The sequence below is a fragment of the Mustela erminea genome, chromosome 6 (assembly GCF_009829155.1).
Source record: "Mustela erminea isolate mMusErm1 chromosome 6, mMusErm1.Pri, whole genome shotgun sequence".
NCBI classification, from domain to species: Eukaryota; Metazoa; Chordata; class Mammalia; order Carnivora; family Mustelidae; genus Mustela; species Mustela erminea.
In genome coordinates this window covers 56591549-56606811 of record NC_045619.1, presented here as the reverse complement: position 1 = coordinate 56606811, position 15263 = coordinate 56591549, and the positions used below count along the sequence as shown (strand labels likewise).

The 15263-nt window shown below is 46.0% G+C and overlaps 1 protein-coding gene across 5 annotated transcripts in view; it reads left to right on the top strand.

Annotated features, from left to right (window-relative positions):
* GRIN2B (glutamate ionotropic receptor NMDA type subunit 2B) overlaps positions 1-15263 on the top strand; it is a 407609-nt gene that overhangs the window by 367851 nt on the left and 24495 nt on the right. The gene's annotated exons all lie outside the window — the stretch shown is intronic.

Here is a 15263-nt window from a genome sequence, read left to right as displayed (position 1 = left end):
GCACAGAACATAAGCTTTACAATATGGATCTGAGGAAGGTTGTCCTTCTTATATGGAAAAAGAAGAAAGTTTGGTCTCATTCTCTTGATATTAGAACCATCATTCTGTGAAATGAATCAAAACAAGAGAAAATGAAATGAAGGCAGGGAGGAAGGAAGAAGGAAAGAAATAGAAATAAAGGCAGAAGGGAAGGAAGAAAAGAAAAGAAAAAAATCAGAACTAATCTTTGGCTCTGTATAACTCTTCTTAGAAAGGTGTCCCTAGGTAACATATAAGAGGAAGAAAAGCTTTCCCGGAGCCATAACATTTTTTAAAAAGGCAATTAAACACAATAGCATGAGTATGAATTCATAATTTCCCCGCCTCCATTGAATAGAAGTGGGCCCCACCCAAAAGCCAGCAATAGGCAATAAATGATTTCAGTTAAGAGAAATCAGAGCATACAGTGTGGCATGCATCCTTAAGTTTTAGGTGCTCTGGGAGTGGGAGAAGCTTGAGCATGTCTTTGAGCTGTTCAGATCATACATTTATCTGCCTGGCTTCCGTCTCAGGCCTCTCTCCGTCAGGCTGTCTCGGGCTGGGGAGAGCTAGAGGCTCTGGGACCCCCAGGGATGTTGGCCTCTACTTCCAGCTGAGTCTCTGGTCCTAAGAAAAGACAACTATTCCCTTTAGCTGGCTATGGAAGGCAGGTCCCTCATTCTGAAATTGACTTACATCAAAGGAAAACAAGAGAGGTCCTCAACATCTTTTTTTTCTCTCATTAAAAACAAAAACTAGAAATAAGTATTTGAGTATAAGGGGGCTAAACTTTTTATGCTCGTTAAATCTTAGCTTGTGGGTTGAGGATTTATTAAGAATTAGTGTTTCGTGCTGGGCAACTAAGTTCAAGTCCTTGGAGACAAATTAACATATCTGTGAAAAGTTAGATATGGCCAAAGGCATCAGGCCTAAAATGAATTCGGTTTTAGAGATGCCACAGTTGTATCCACGGTAAACACTGTGGCCTGTGCAGGCTCTGGGCTCTATGGATGTTTTAACCTTTTGCCCTTCCAGTGCCCGCCTCCTTGTCCTAATGACGGCAAGAGTGGACGAGGGGCCCAGTGGACTGTGTGAGGCCTGTTCTGTTTTTGGAAGCTTTCTGCACAGCAGGGTACATGCTCAAGCCAGCGGGGGCCTGAGGGCGCCGGAGGCTGGGGAAGTCCAACCATGTTGTTCACAGTTCGACGCTGGGTTTTCCTCTCCAGCATGGCTCTCGGGGAGCCATGGGGAGACCACCCACGGCCTGTATCTCCTCTGGTATTTCACCCAGTCTTGTCTGGGGGGCTTTGATTCAGAGTATCAAGGGTGTTACCTCCGCCAATATGATCCTGAGAGCTGCCCTAGTGGAGAGAAGAAAATAAGGCGGCAGGAAGCTCCCTCAGGGTGCACACAGCTTGGACTTTGGGGGAGAGAGTCAGGCGGGGGAAGAGCGGAGTCTCGGGTCCTCACTTTAACAATGAGATGGTCAGTCCGTTTGACTCGATCTTTCTATTGTGGAGATGCAGGAGAAGTGGCTGCCTGGGAAGAGGTGGCAGAAAGCAGAGTATGAATATCAGAGTCACTTGGGGGAACCTTTTCAGATAAATGGGCCTCTCTCCATGCAGGTGGAAGTTAAAGTACAGGTTTGTAAGCACCCACCTAACAGGATCTGCCAGGAGGCAGCCGGGAAAACACGAGTACGAGAAGGGTCATGAGAGCAAACTGCTTTGGGGGAAGTTATTAGGGCTCTGGCGTCCCCCCCTTTTCTCCCAATCCCCTCAAACCTCCTGGAGGAGCTCTGCAGAGTTTGTTTGGAGAGCTTGGCGTTCACCCTCTGCAGTTAGAATGGAGAAGGGCTGACGCTGGCCTGAGAGGACAGGGTGACAGGTCTAGGTTCCAGCCAGTCACCTGGTGTGTGGGCCTTGGTTCCTCTAGTCAGATCAGGCCAGGAGGGCAGGAGGGAGTTAGGCTGGGCCAGGACTACAGGCGGGTATTTTTAGAAATCCCCTGCTCAGGATGAAGCAGCCGAAACAGAAATACGCAGGAAGGGCATCATTTGACAGAGAAGCCGGAAGGACCCATGTAAGCAACCAGGTGCCTTCTGGGAGTGGCAGACCAGTGTTCTCCCTTTGAGAGAATCTCTGAAGTACCCATGAACTTGTCTGATGTGGGGAAGAGTCTTCTTTGAACGCTGGCTGAGCGTAGAGACCGTCCCTGCTAGATCACCACAAGCCCCTCAGGTGAGGACTCTCCTGCTCCAGGGGCCTTTCCTGTCTCCACTGCCTTTCTTCTCAGCCCAGAATGGGGGGTAAACAGCTCGAATACAGGATCTGTAATGGCTGCCTTCGCTTGGGCTTTTGTCTTGGCCAGCTCGTAGTCACTGGGATTCCTGGGGCCAAATCTGCCTGATCCTCTCTGCACTTCTTAATGAACATGTGATGAACTATGTAATGGGCAGGTGCTAGATGTCCGCTGTTAGACTTCCCATCTGTGGCTACTCTTAATCCTTATAGGCACCCTTGAAGGTAAAGATTAGTGACACCGTTTTCCAGATGAGGAGGAGAGTTCTGTAAGGGTCAAGCAGATTCCCCGAAGTCACATAACTAGCAAGTGAGGGTGTCAGGGTTTGATCTGGGGAGAGCTGCCCCGGAACCTGCAGCTGCCCCATTTTACCACCCCGACAGAGCCGTGTGTCCTCTCCGTGCGCTCCTAGAGGTGTTGGCCTGAGGCGTCAGAATCCAGTCAAGCCCCCTCTCATGGGGATCCTGCCTGGCCTGCCTCCTCAGCTTCTCCAGGTGGGGGGGTGATGGTGGACCCCCACGGAGAGCGGATAGACTACTCTCTCCCCAGCCGTTAGTGCGCAGGAACTTAGAAGAGACTCTCTTCGCTCGAATCTGGGCTCTGTTGTCTTTGTTTCTGAATTCATAGTCCCTTGCACGTCTAAAAGCTGCTGACTTAATGAGGGTTGACTGGATGAATGAATTAGACGCAGAATGCCACTGGGGGCTGAGTTTTCTCTCTCCTGGGAAGGAACCCGTGTACTTACTTAATCCAGCTAGAAAGGAAAAGATCCCACTCTCAGGAACCTTCCTCTGAGAGGAAAGGGCAAGAAGGCAGGGAAGAAAGAATTGGAAAGGAGGGAAACGTACGCCATGGCATCCCTTCGTCTTCATCACTGTATTGGCTGTTTCTGAAGTCCCCATCGCAAGGAGACCATGAGTAGCTCAAGTCTGTAAACCGCCTTGGTATTAAAACTGTTAAATGCTTAGTTCCTGAAAGCTTGCTCCCACGCCTCTCAGCTTATCGCTAGCGCCGCAGTCTGATCCGAGCGAGGTGCACGCCTGTTCCGTTGCTTGCAAGAACTGATTGCCAACAGACCCTGAGACAGCTGGGACTCAGCCTTTTTTGGACTGAGTACAAAAGAGATGTGGAGCTGGGTGTCATCCTGGTACTAAAGAAAGAATGCTGGGATGTCTAATGATGTCTCCTAGTGGCCTCAACGACAAATTGAACAAGATGGCTAACAGCATTGCGTTATGAAGGATGCTGCAGCCGCGGCCCCTCCCGAGCATGGGAACCTTGAGGGGAAGGAGCCTTTTTTTTTTGCTCCCAGAAAAAAAAAAAAATGCATTTGAACACAGGACTTTACCACTCACAGGCCTGTATGTGACACACCCACCCATCGCTGCAAACACACGCACGCACACACTCCCACAGAGGGCGCAGATGCAGCTCTGACTTGGAGCACTGAGCAATTTTCTGCTTTTTCCTTTTCTCCTTATAAAAGCGCGTCAAATTAATTGCAGCCAATTATGTACAAATCCCTCTCTCTCTCTGCCAGTCAGGGCTGCCTGAACGGGCAAGAGGCGCTCTCACCTGCTTCATTATGCAAATTGATATTCAAACGTGGAAGAACAATGCAGCCTTCAGCACAGCAGTGGTTCCAGGTCGCTAATGAGAAGAGGCTGCCGTCAGAGGAGTTAGTTGTTCTCATCCTCTGATGCTGACGGGAGAAGGCTGGGAAAGCTTCTGGTGGAGATGGGGCCGAGTCAAAGTCAGCCCCAGCTTCCAGAGCGCCCACTCCCCGGCTGCAGCTCAGGCCCCCACGGGGAGGGTCACTGCTAGGTCTGACACGGTTCGGGGTGGTTTGGAGTCCACGTAGTGTAGACAGGGCACCTTAATTCCTTCATCATCTGACAACCATAAATACATTTCCCAGGACACAGCGGGCGTCTGGAAGCATGAGGTCAGGTGTGGCCCTCAATGTCCCGGTGCTCAGAAGGCCTGTGGTCAAGGTCAAGTGTGATCCACCACACCAATATGCAAAAACTGTCCACACCACACACACAGGAAGAAATCAACAGACACTGAGATCTCACATGATGAGATTAATTTACTGGGAAAAGGACTAGCTGTTAGCCATTCGTTCATTCCAGAGCTACTGAGTGCAGCGAAAGAGATCTTTGATTCCCTGCTAACGGGGCAACTTCTGTAATAGCTGCCTCACCTGGTTGCCTTGCCTCTGCACTTCAGAATCTCTTGAATTGGAATGACAGTCTCGCCCCTCAACCCCAAGTCGTGGAAGAGAGACTTTTAACAAAATTATGTCATTGTCACTCTGGTCCTCCCTGCCAGGGCTGGGAGAGCCAAACACCAGGCGCAGCAGGGCGGGGCACTCTGCTTGGCTGCTGTGGTCTCAGTGACGTGGACTGGGGCTAGGAGGAGGTTGGTGCTGGGAAGCTGGGCAGCTTTCCAGCTCCCAGGAGGAGTCTTCCTAGGGTGACTTCAGTTTCCGGTTCCAAGTGCTGTGAAACCACACATTGTTCAGTACACCCGTGTTCTAGGATGAGGCCCTCCAGGTTCCCAATGACCCAGACAAGTGGCCATTCTGCCACCAGTCCTCCCTCCTTTGGCAGTCCCAGCGCTGCAGGTGAGCTGCTGTGTACACAGAAACCCAACACAACATCCTTACGGCATCTAAGGACGTGTGATTCAGTGAAGGAGTCGGAATCCCTGAAAGAAAGATAGCTCCCAAGGCCGTCCACGAGCTGGGCCAGTTGGTCTGTGCAACCACTACTTTTTTCAAAATGGTTTCATGTGCTTATATTCCTAGTTTCCACATTTACAGCAAAAACAAAAGGGTTTTAAACTCTCTGCCTCTTAAAATGCAGATACCTTCGAGACATTGAGTGATGGTTTAATCACAGATCCGGGAGACTCTTTTTTAGATCGTCTTCCCCTTAACACCTAGATGTGATCTGTTTGGGCTGCAAAAAGCAAGGGTTTTAATTCTGTGGACATGGGTCAGGTAGGAGGATAGGGACCGTTAGGTTTTGGATGGCCTGGAGGAGAGCTGAGGAAAGTGCCAGCATGAGTTGGGTTTGGGTTTGAGCATACAAAGTGGAGTGCAAGGGCCAGCCCTGAGCCCCAAGCAAGGGAAGTAACTTCTCCTTTCTTCAAATGCTTCATCACCCGTCTCCTGCCCCCACAGCATGTCCAGATCGGGTAGGCTAGACTCCTTCCTCCTACAATAGCCGGTGGCCATGTCTGTTACCGTCCACTGAAATAAGTGATCAGATGCCTCTTTCCTTCATGGCACTCTAGGCTCCTTGAAGCAACAGACACTACTTCCCATATCTCTCTTCAGCTCCTGGGACGGTGCCTGCTACATCTTAGAAGTGTGTTAAGTGAATGAATGTTCCCAGAACACAAGCTAGTAGCATGAACACCAAAAGTCTGTCCTCTTATGGATTAAATGGTCATTCATGAGTTAACCATCTACGGTATTGTTTCTCTGGGGAAATCTATTTCTGTTTCTGAACAGCTCATTTATAAATGAACGGTGGGGACAACATGTTCACAGGTTGGAGCCAGCCTATTAAAAATTGCATTTCTGAAGCCAAAAACAAATTGACCTTTGCATGATGTTTTCCTTTGCAGTGTTAGCAGCCATGGCCCTCATCCGTGGTAGTCACTGTGTAAAGCCACGTCTGTAGCTCCAGCCTCAGAGAATGGATCAGTCCTTAATGACCATGAGTAGCGTTCCCCGGGCTAGAAGCTTTACATGCTCTGTCTTGTTTCCTTATCCTCCCAAACCTTTTAGGCGGATGCTGCCTCTGCTTTAGAGAAGAGAAAAGTAAGATTCAGCCTCTACAAAATGTGGGCTATGACTGGGCTCCCAGACCCCTTCAGTGCTTCAGGTTCCCACTTATAAAATAGGGATAAAAATGTTGCCTATGTTAGAACTGTTATTCTAGTAACAACTTAGAACACCTGGAGAGTGCTCAGAACAGTGTCCCACACATACTAATCCCTCAATCAATGTTAGGACTCAAATCCTATGGCAGACCCTGGGTTCGGGCCTAAACCATCTCATGAAGCTCATGCTATTTCCAGTGTGACTGTCTGTCAAAGACAGTCTGCTGCTGATCCACTCTAGAGCCCACTGTGTGCCCCCCCCCCTGACCCTCCTGGCTCCCTCTACTTGCCTATTTCAGCAAGACTCAGAGTGGGGGTGTCAGTGAGGGGCTGATAATGTCAGGGCTGGACAGACTGAAATAGATGTTTCTTCCTTGGACAGGCAGGGCAGAATGGACAGGTCACTTCTCTGGGCTTAGATTCCCAGAAAACAGCTCTGGATCCAAGGCTGCCTGGAAAAGGGCATGGGCCAGAGGGTCCTTGTACCGCTTTCAGCCAGCCTTCTAAGTCTTTCTTAGCATCCTTCTAGCTGCAGAGTAAGAACTCAGTGCATGTTTCTGAACTCTGTCTGTCACCCATCACTGGGATAGAAAACAGTTACTTCCAGAAGTAACTTCCTTTGACAACCAGGCCCCATCCCTAACTGTTTCTTACAGGAGTGGACAGATTATAAAATTGGGTTTCTCTTAAAGCCTTCTCTGCTCATGTGGTCTGTATTGGCGGAGAATCGTCTGTCCTTTCTGACTCTCAGGAGAAGCACACCCAACTGCTCCTGCCCCAGGCTCTCTTGGAGACTTAGGAAAGAGCCTCAGTATCTTTGGCAATTATTGGTGAAACCACAGGATTTGTAACATTCTTGACTTTATCATCATTACCCACGTTGATTAGATTATTTGGTAATGGAAATTATGTTCTTATTGCTATAAATATCACTATGCTATCATAATTTGTCCACTAATGGAGGAAATACTGATGCTCCCTGATGACCCTTTTGCCATTTGGAAAATTCCCAGAATTATAGATTCGGTGTGGGTTTGGGAGAGCCGAGGCCCAACGGTCTCAGTCCCTAAAGCTCCTCTTCTAGGTTCCCAACCCTTTCGTCCCCCAAACTCCTTTGGGTCTCTACCAGCCAATTCACACTTAACATGTGCTGCCTTGGTGCCCCTGACCCTGCATACGTGTACAACGCAACCAGAATACCATGTTCTCTAATCAGTCTCTTTGCTTTCCAGTTTCACCGCCTGACCTTTATTTATTCAAGAGATAGACCCTACATTTCTTACTGGAACAGGGTAAATAAAGGCAGGTCTGAACAGCTCTGTGCAGGCCTGCTCCCGCTAACCTTTTTGTCAGCCCTGAGCTCAGAGTCCAATCACACAGTAGATCTTGGGAGTCCTAGAAGCTGCCGTGTTGCTCAGGACTAATGCCTAGAGGCCCTGGAAAAAGAAAGACCAATAGTTGTGCTTCTGCATCTCAGTCTCTCCAAAATCCCTCTGCCCCTTGGTAAGCCCCTTGTTCAACCAGGATTCTGCCTCCTACCAGAATCCTGATACTTTCCACAGTTCTTTGGATTGACAAAGGCCTGTTTGTACATCTGGCTTTTTTTTTTTTTTTTCAGTTTTTCTATTCCCTGCACTTAGCATAATACCTAGTACATGATAGCAATTAATTCAGCAAGTATTTATGGGAATGGCCATCAATGACGCTATGGGTAGGATTGCCAGATTTAGCAAATAAAAATGCAGGGCACCCAGTTAACTTTGAATCTCTGATAAGTGGCAAGTGTGGTTTTAGTATAAGTATGTCCCAAAATTTTGTGAAAACTCTACATGTGAGGTATTAGAAACATGTTGAGACTGCCCATGTGTCATAGTCCAGTGAGCAAGGCAGACACTGACATAGTTCTTAAAACAGAAGATGGTAAGTATAGCGGAATTTCCTTGGGTGCTCATTTTCAAGGTTAAATAAACCCAATCTTTTAGGCTTTTACCTTAAAATTTGTTCTCTTGTCCTTCACTCACATTCTTAACCTTCTGAAATTTCTTTGTGAGTTACAGAAAAGAGCACACAATGACCGTAGAGCCCTCCCAGTGGTGTATCAGGGACCTGGCTTTTCCTTCCCACCTGCCACAATTCCTATTACCGGCTCCCTATTTAAATAGCAGCACCGAATTGTCGATTCATGCAGCTTGTGGTCCACTAGGGCTCCGCAATCTTTTTTCACCATGCTTTTGACAAAGCCAGTTCCTGTCACTTCGCACTTGAGGGCACTCTGGTTTTACATTCTGTGAGAGTTACTTTGTATGTTTCCTAATTGAACTTCATCCTTTTAATATCCTCTTTCATCATGCCGGACTTACTATTTTGAGGTTTAATTCTGTTTCCCAAATGGCCAGCCATCCAATCCAATTGAGTGTCATAGCAGATTTAAAGAGCAAGTTTTCCATCCCATCACTGAACTTAACTAAGGAAAATGAGACCTTTCCTATTGAGTAAGTTACCCCACACTCCCAACTCAAGCTGATCACATCTCCCCTTTTACCAAGTATCCCACCCACCTAGTCCCAGGGTTCTCTTTTTTGATAAAGAAAAACCTATTTCTTTATAGCTACTTTAGCATTGGCTAGAGACTTTCTCCCATTCTGTTAATTGACTCCTGATTTGGAATTTATAGAATAATTTTAAAGTAGGCTAGCTTCTCTATAAACCATTGACCAAAGGAACATGACACATGTCCTTGGAACCATTCAAAGGACTCAGTGGCCTGGTGTCTTAAATGAATCATCGTGGAGCTCAGTGAGGGAACACTGGAATAGATCCTACTGGGTAGCTGAGACAGTGTCTCCGTTAGTGCATATTTCCTTTGACGAGGTCCATTCAGGATTTAAAAAAATCTAAGTGTGGAATAGATTCATTTAGATTAGTTTCCCAAATAAGGTGTTGCAGTTCACAGGCAGGCTGTCCTGCTGGTAATCCTGTCTCTTCAACCCATTTGTTCATTCTACCAAAAGTCTCTTCACCAAGTCTGGAATGGAATTCACCTTGGGTTTTATTTTAAGTGGAAAAGTATATTTTAACATGTTTATCTGATGCCAGCTTGAAGTGTTCCTCTGAAGATGCACATGGACCAGCTGGGGAGACTAGTTTCAAAGAGGAAGGCACTTACAGGTGGTTTATTGTTGGAAGCAAGAGTTCTCAGGGAACAGTGACAATGTGTCCCTAAAAGGCAGTCTAAGCTCACAATATCCTGTAGGTGGGCCATCAAATACGCATCTTATCTAAAATCTGGAAGAGGCTCTAAAACAAGATTATTTCTCTCTCAGGCTTTCTATCTTTTTTTTTTTTTTTTTTTACATTCGTAGAATTATATGTTATATGGTGTGTAACATACTAATAACATTTATCATATTTGTCATATTTGTCTCTCCCTGCTATACTATATCCTCCATGAGGACAACAATTTTTGTCTCTGTTCACCAATATATCCACCATAACTATGCCGAACCTTGCAAATAGAGGTGCTCAACTATTTGTTGAACAGATTAATCCTTTAGCCAATCAGTGCCTAAGATAGTTATCTAATTCATTGAGTGTTCGTGGTATAAGCCAATACTTTTCTTCCTTTCTTAGTCATTTGGATTTGAGAAGCAGTGGAAGGTAGCTTCGTACCTAATGGTTTGGGGGTAGATAATGTAGATCAGAAATATTTGACATTTATAGTAGCAGATAGAATTTGCTCATCTTGTGGTTTCTGCTATTAAATCATCCCAATTGAGGAAGCAGTATTGGAGAAGAGTAGTGAATGAAGGGTGTCTCCCACCCAACTGCTATTGTGGTTTGTCAGATCTTAAATTACAAAGTGATTTCAGGACTTACTTGGCTAGATACTTGATGTCTTCGAAGCCCTGATTACTAAGACTTCGCCTTCTCAACTCTCCAGCTGTCCACTGGTTGTTTCTGCTCTCCCATGACGCCTCTAACAAGAAGTGGCCAACCCTGCTGTACTGCAGCGGAACCACTCTCCGCTTTCATAGGGGAAGAGAGATAAATGATAACAAAACAAGCTTATATAAATAGGAATTATTAAAAGGAGAAACGGTGTCTAAGATTTTCCTGGAAGCAATACATGTTAAACGTAACCTCTTAAGCCATCTATGATCTTCTGTGTCTAAATCCCTTCTACGCTATAGAAGCGTAGCTTCTATATCCCGGTACCGTGACATGATGCTGATGGCTATGAGCTCACAGAATATGCCTGCATGGAGAATAACCCCAAAGAGGAATGTGAATTAATGTCGTTCAGAATGATTTTCACCAAAAGGGTTGGAAGTAAAAGGACTGTTTGGCTTAAACCTCAGTCAGTTGGCAAAATTAAATTTCATTCCTCTACCTATATTGCTATTGATATTTTACTTTTGTAGCCATTGTCTTAGAATAACTGTGTTACCGTTGTAATTGGAGGACCATTAAGGATGACTTAGGCACGTTGAACTCCCATTACCCCTTACAGGCTGGGGCCTGCCTTGGCTGTGGTGCAGGACAGGTACCAGTGGGCTCTCAGTTCATGTGTGGTAAGGTGGTGGGAGCCGTGCAGAGGGGACAGAAGCTGGGAATGGCTATTCGGTCTTGGGTAGTTCATAAAAAGCTATAAATACTCAAACTCTGTTGAGGCATTTTACTAACTTCATCCCCTTTTTGGCCTGTAAGACACTTTAGAATTTACTAACAGAGTTTACTGTTATTTAGAAATTTGCAAGGGCTTCTTTGCTGCAAATGCCACCAGCAGATTATAATTTTATCAATAATATTGTCATCTCCTTTTAGTGCCACCAGACTTAGATCTGCATCATTCATGGTATAAACTTTATGCTTGCAAGATAACTACCATCTCTCTCTTCAAATCAGATCAGGTTAACAAAGGATAAGTATGTACAGTGAGGAAATCACTCAGTAGGCATTTCCCAAACCATGTTTCACAGCTTACTGAGTGTTCTAGGAAACACACTGGGTCTTCTTTAAAAAAAAAAAAAAATCCATGGCAAAATTGGTTTGGGAAAATTCTGTGTCAGGGTTAAATAAGCTTCTTTACCAAAGAACTTGTCAGAACCCTCCTCTGAGAGGGTCCGCTGTGAAGCCCCGTAAGGCATGCAGTAGGCACTGTGGTGTCACTAAACCTCCCTCCCAGCCCTGACATTCTATAAGCTGGAGTAGCCCCAGCCCAGGGCTGACTTTATTGACCAAGGCAAGAAGTTCTGCTGTGCTGTAAATGGGTCACAGTGTAACCGTGTGTGCTCCTGCTGGCATTTCCATTTCTCGGTGTAGAATTGACTGATCCGATTGATTTGCCAGGAAAGCAGAGATGTGCCTGTCCCCCGTGACGTGCCTCTTCCTGGATCCTCACTTGCCTTGGGCCCCACCTGGCATGGTCCATTGGCAGTCCTATCCCCAACCCCGGCTTCATGTTAGGAACCTTGGGTTATCATGCTAACAACGGGAGCGCTCCAGAATTCATCAGGGTATCTTGCGTGTGGAAATCCTGATGGTAACCTTCAATATTCTCCCCCAAACTTTGTAGGAGCTGTTAGGACTGCTCATGAGGCTCCCGAATCCCAGTTTCCATGGTGAATCCATCTGTACCCTTTCCTTAAAATCTTTAAAGGCCACTTCTCTTTGCTGGCACCCACAGCTTTTATAAAATATCTGCAGCATTCCATGCACTCTCCCAGGCTGGTCTGAGAGGTGGATTGGATGGCCAGAACACCCCTTTGTTAAGTGTCCACTATGGGTAGGTCGAGGGAGCACAGCCGAGGCCACCTGTCACACACAGGCTGACTTAGGAACCAAAATCAAATGCCATAGTCCTCACACCTCTGTTCCACTTTGTCTGCGTGTTACCATAATCATCTCCAATTCTGTCACATTTTTGGTGCCAAAGAAATACTCATATGCATTGTCAAGTCCTAAATTTGACAAGCTCTTGTGGGATCTCAGATCTGACATATTTTTTGAAGGGAAGATGGAGAAGGTGCCAGGAAAGATGTCCTCAGCTAGCACGAGGACGAATTAACTCCTTAGTCACCAGATAGGTGAGGAGAGCACCAGCTCTCAGAAATCCCGATGTTCAACTTCAAGTTGGACGGGGATGCGTTCGCTAGGAAGGAGTATACTTTGAATGATTTTTTTTCGTCTATAACAAGTGGTTCCACAGATCATTCATTCCTTTGGTCATTCATTCATTCACATCAAGAGATTCTAAATACCAGGGATGGTTCGAGGCACTAGTGATACAGCAACAATCACCACAGACAAAATCCTCTCCCTCACATTGCTTGCATTCTGAAAGGAGGGAGAAGAAAATAAATATAAAGAACAGTTATTGACAATATCAGGTGTTTACCTGCTAACGCAGAGCAGAGAAGGGAGATAGTGAGTGCCGGCAGGGGAGTTGAAATTCTAGATGGAGCGGCCGGAGAAGGGCTCGGTGAGAAGACCATCAAGTCTGATCTGAAGTCAGCGAAGGGGAGTGATGGATATCTGGGGCTTTCTGAGCGAAGAGAAGAACATGCGAAGGCAGGAGCTTGCCTGGCACGTTCCTGGAAGCGCGAGGAGGCCAGTGTGGCTACTGAGGGACAGGAGAAGGAGGGAGGTGACAGATGAGGGGTGAGGTGATGCTGACCCTACCGCTTTCCCTCCTTCGTCCTCCTGAGTATACAGACGTGCATCCTGTCAGAGCTGCCATCTGATGGCTTTATCATGTGTTCCTCCCATTATATTGCCCCCGAAAATCCTCCAGACCCTTAGTCATGTTCCAGTAAATATCCCTGCCCCAGGATCTGTGCTCTTCAAGCCGTGTTGCTGTGACTCCATAATGTCACCTCTGCACCATGGTAAACACCTGGCGTCCTTCCGAGCCTGACCCCTCAGGGTGCTCTGTGGTGTAGCTTCTGGCTGTGTGCCAGCTCAGTGTTCCAACATTCCCATGTACAGACATCCTTTCCAACTTCAAGGAAGTCATAGCGCTTGGGTCCCTCCACACCTTGGCTCACACCACGCCTCTTGCCCCGAGTGCCCTCCCCACTCAGTAGAAGCCTTGGCCAGTCTGGAAGAGCTCCATCTCTCCCTCCTGTCATTGGCCTCCTAACCCACCCACATATGATGATCTCTTCTCCCTCCAAACTCGCAGAGCCGTGACTTGCCTCATATCTCATTTGGAACTTGGCACACTCACTTCATTGTTGGATTCCTCTACCCTGCACACATTAGCTGAACATCTGTTTTCTGTGCATAGAACTCTGGGAGGTGTTTTATGGTTCTTTGAGGACCCTGGGTTTGAATCCTTGCTCCGCTCATTTCTAGCTGTGTAGCCTTATTCAAATTACTTACCTCTCTGGGCATCAGTTTCCTTGTCTGTTAAATGGGGATAACTATATACCTTGTAGGGTCGATGGAGAGATGAGTGAATGACTGTATGTCAGTTGTGCACACGTTGTTGTGGAAGGGTTAGCTGCTTCTCTCATTACACTACCATTTTAATTTCCAAATGTACAGAAACAAAGGGATTGTATCTGTGGCCTCATTTCATTTCGGATATTCATTTCAGAGCCCAGTGACTTATGCATGGGTTATAGTCATTAAATGTGTGTTGATGATATTTTATGATCAGACACTAGACTTTGCCAAACACGTAAGACTTCGGAGTACAGGCATGACGTGGCAAAGCTAATATTGAAGTAAATTCATCTGCTCAGATCTCCTAGCTCCGGGCCAGACCTCAGATAGCTCACACAAACTCTAACGCTGTCATCTGATTTTATGATGTATTTTAGGAAATACTTATTAAGGTTCATATATCCAAATTTTGTAAAATGCCAAAGAGGTACAAACTAATAACCAGATTCCAGGAATCTGAAGAGCTGGTGTGTTTTACGTTCTAGATGCAATTCTGGGGACACTGCAGGAAGGCAGTGACTGCAGAAGCATTCTGTTTCCTCCCTTCCCCCGCCCTTCCTCCCACCTCAGCACCACACTGAGCCCAGAGAGGTGAGGGCCGCCTTCCCCAGCAGCACAGCATCCAGAGTTAGGAAGACATATTTACCAGGCTTCTCCCATCCAACTGTGAACTTCTTCATCTGCAAACTTCCGTGTGTTTGCTGCTATGGACAAGCAGTTCTAATATTAACAGAGCTAATATTAGTGATAAGAGGAAAAAGAACAGAAATGACTCAGGTCTTCAGTGCTCACTATATGCTAACTCCTTTTCTGGCAGTCGCAGAATGGTATCGGGTTCTTTAGGGGCCCAGGAAGAGAAGTGAATTACTTTCAGCCCTTCTATTATATTCCTGTGTCTTCTAACTATGTTCTATAATGTTATCATTAATTGCAATTCAGTCACTTAGTCTGAGTGAATTTGAACACTGTTCTCTCCAATGAATAATTTATGATGAAATGTAGAATAATTGTTTTTCCCTCCCACCTCCATCCCAGATTATAACTTTCATGAAAGTGTGGAATCTAGAATGTTCTAATCCATCACTGTATCCGCAGCAAGTTTGTTCCACAGGGAGGGTCCTGACCCCTGAGTTTTGAAATAGAAGCTTTGTAATGGGATGTTATGCCTTATTTCACCGCTTAGAACATAGTTGAAATTCAGTTTCAAAATTAATGGCTTGTTTATTAAGTTGTTTATTAACTCAGTTAATAAGTGATGGAGCTCAGATTTGAACTTCAGTCTTTGGAGATTAAGATTCTCCCTCTTCCTCTGCCCTTCCCCACTCCTCTCCCTCTCTAAAAAAATAAATGAAATAATTTTTTTAATTAAAAAAAAATAACAGAAGAGAGAAAAGACACAAAAAGTGTTGCCCTTTGAGCAGGGGATGCACATGTGACCCAGCACTCTTGGGTGTTTACCTTAGAGAAATGAAAATTTATGTTCACCCAGAAACCTGCACATGAATGTTACAGCTGCTCTTTTTGTAATTACCCCAAACGGAGAGTAACCTAAATGTCCTTACATGGGTAAGTGGATAAACAAGCTGACACATCCATAC